General features: G+C 40.4%; 2 protein-coding genes across 2 annotated transcripts in view; one reads left to right on the forward strand and one right to left on the reverse strand.

The window, feature by feature from the left end:
- The window catches only part of LOC106680633 (uncharacterized), a 160,192-nt gene that overhangs the window by 142,632 nt on the left and 14,798 nt on the right, over positions 1 to 2,762 (forward strand). The window lies entirely within an intron of this gene.
- The window catches only part of LOC106680634 (TBC1 domain family member 31-like), a 40,940-nt gene that overhangs the window by 4,834 nt on the left and 33,344 nt on the right, over positions 1 to 2,762 (reverse strand). The gene's annotated exons all lie outside the window — the stretch shown is intronic.

A 2,762-nucleotide genomic window follows, 5' to 3' on the forward strand; every position in this document is an offset into this window, starting at 1 on the left:
AGGGATCTACTGATGATAACATCGTCTACATAGGCCAGAACTTGGGCCATCTTTGAGAATACTGTTCCTTCCTGATTTATTCCTGTGCTATTTATGATTACTTGTAGAGCGATATTAAACAGGAGAGGAGCTATTGGGTCACCCTGTCTTAGGCCACATTCCACTTCAAAAGGCTCTGATAATACTCATGATTTTACTTGGCAGGTTGTGCTCACCATTGTGCATTTTACTAATCGGGTGAGTTTACAAGGAAGCCCCAGTTCACGCATAGCCACTATGAGCTTACTCCTTACAATTGTATCGTAGCCAACCTGGAAGTCAATGAATAGCATCCAAGTTGTCTGCTGATGTTCCTTAATCTTCTCAGAGATTTGCCTCAGGGCGAAGATTTGATCAATAGTAGACCTATTGGGCCAGAACCCACCTTGATAATCACCCAGTTTCTGTTCAACATACGGAAGGAGCCTATTATACAGGGACATGGAAAAAATTTTATATGCAGTGTTAAGCAAACTAAACCCTCGATAGTTGCTGCATATCATTGAATCCCCCTTCTTCTTGTATATAGGCACTACTACCGCCTCATTCCACTCCTTGGGTATGGTTTCCTCTTCCCATATCTGAGCTCTCAGGTCCTGTAGCTCCCTGGCAACTTCGTGATCCCTGCTTTAAACAATTCTGCTGGGAGTCCATCATTACCGGGTGATTTATTATTTTTAAGTTTAGATAAGATGTCTTCGATGTCCTCTATATCGGGTGGAATGGCTTCCAAATCTTCATCATTAATACCCACTGGTGATTGTACACGATCTTCCAGACAATTCTCTGCTTCTCTCGGATTCAATAAGTTCTTGAAATATTGCCGCCACCTTTTTTGCACTTCTCCTTCATGCATAAGTATGTTGCCATAGTCGTCTTTGATTAGGTTGGCTCTCCTGATCGGTCCACACTTAATGTTATTCACCACTTTGTATAACTTGCGGGACTCATTTCTACTTCTTGAGTTTTCAATTCCCTCAATTTGTTTCCTTAATGCTTCCCTCTTCTTGCTTCTAACTAATCTCTTTGTGTGCATCCTGGCATCTTTGTACTCCTTGTAACTGAGTCGTGACTGTCGACTAGTCCACATTAATCTTTTTTCATTCCATTTCTGGATTGCTTTTACTCATTCTTCGTCAAACCAATAGTTACGAAGATGTCTTGTTTTTTCTCCAAACACTTCTTTAGCAGTCTGGGCCAATCCTACCTTGATATACCTCCACCTGCTTTCACTTGTCGCTGTAGCTTCACCAACTGTTCCGCTAATGACGATCTCATGAAACTTCTCAGAAAACTTAGTTACTATTTCTTCTATCTTTAGGCCTTCTGTGTTCCACTGCTCATATCGGATTTGTTGTTTCTTTGCAGTACATTTTATTCCTTGGTGGAGTTTCATCATAATGAGGTAATGATCCGTGTTAACATCATATCCTCTATACGATCTTATATCATTTATAGAGTTAAAGTTTTTGGAGGATACCAGCACGTGATCAATTTGATTTGCTGTAGTGCCATCCGGAGAGTGCCATGTTTCTTTATGGACATTTTTATGAGAGAACATAGTGCTCATAACAGCCATAGATTTCGATGTTGCAAAGATTACCACTCTATACCCATTGTCATTAGTTCTACATGTAAGCTATGAACTCCTATGGTGGGTCTCAGCTCCTTTTCCTTACCAACCTGTGTATTAAAGTCTCCCAACACGATTTTCATATCGTAACTGGAACAAGTACTATATGCTTCTTCCAATTGCTCATAAAAAATATCTTTCTCCTCTTCATCCTTCTCTTTTTCAGGGCCATGAACACATATCAAACTAATGTTCCGGAAATGGCCTCTAATGCGTAGTTTGCATAGCCTTTCATTAATTGGTTAGAAATTGAGGATTGAGGATTTTATTCGATTCGCGACCACAAATGCAACTCCAAATTCATGCTTATTTTTGCTTCCACTATATAGCGTTATGAAAGGCTTGCTCTTTATATCACCTTTTCCAGTCCATCTCATCTCCTGTATTACCAAGATGTCCAAAGAGGCCTTCTGTGACAAATCAGTAAGATCTTTAAGAAAGAGCTCCAGCTCTGTATAAAGTACATACGTTCCAGGTTCCTATTTTATATGTCCGTTTCCGAGGTCCATGTCGTTGCTGTGAATTAGTCCTACATCCAAGGCTTCGTTGAGTATTCGCAACAATATGGTTTTTACAATTCATGGGGAGTCGGCCCATGAATTAACCCTCCTCCTTTATCCAGGCTTGGGACTGGCAATGGCCCTAGCGTAGCTATTTCCATTGACGGAGTTCAGCTTTGGTATATTACAGTGGTCAAATACCAGCCTACAAGAATTAAATCGCCTTGTGAGAACAACACTCACGCAAGAGCGGGTCCCCCATCCCATATCATTGAAATCCAAACTTTATTTATCCAGGAAAGAAGGAGGACAAGGACTCATAAATATTGAAGAAGTGTGCTGCAAGCAAGAATTACCCCTAAGTCAATATTTCCATTCAAAAACCACTAGTGTTTATCAGGTTATCATTACAATAGATTATGGTATGACTGTACTGAACCAAACATTGGTTCAGAAAAAAATGACTGGTGGAATGGAAAAGCAAGTCTCTGCATGGGAGATCCTATAGCCAAATGAACAAAGCCTCCATAGACAAAGAAAGATCAGTTGAATGGCTAAAAGCTGGAAGGCTATTCTCCGAGACAGAGGGA

This window comes from Halyomorpha halys, unplaced genomic scaffold, assembly GCF_000696795.3.
Source record: "Halyomorpha halys isolate HHAL.00 unplaced genomic scaffold, Hhal_1.1 Scaffold271.1, whole genome shotgun sequence".
Lineage (NCBI taxonomy): Eukaryota > Metazoa > Arthropoda > Insecta > Hemiptera > Pentatomidae > Halyomorpha > Halyomorpha halys.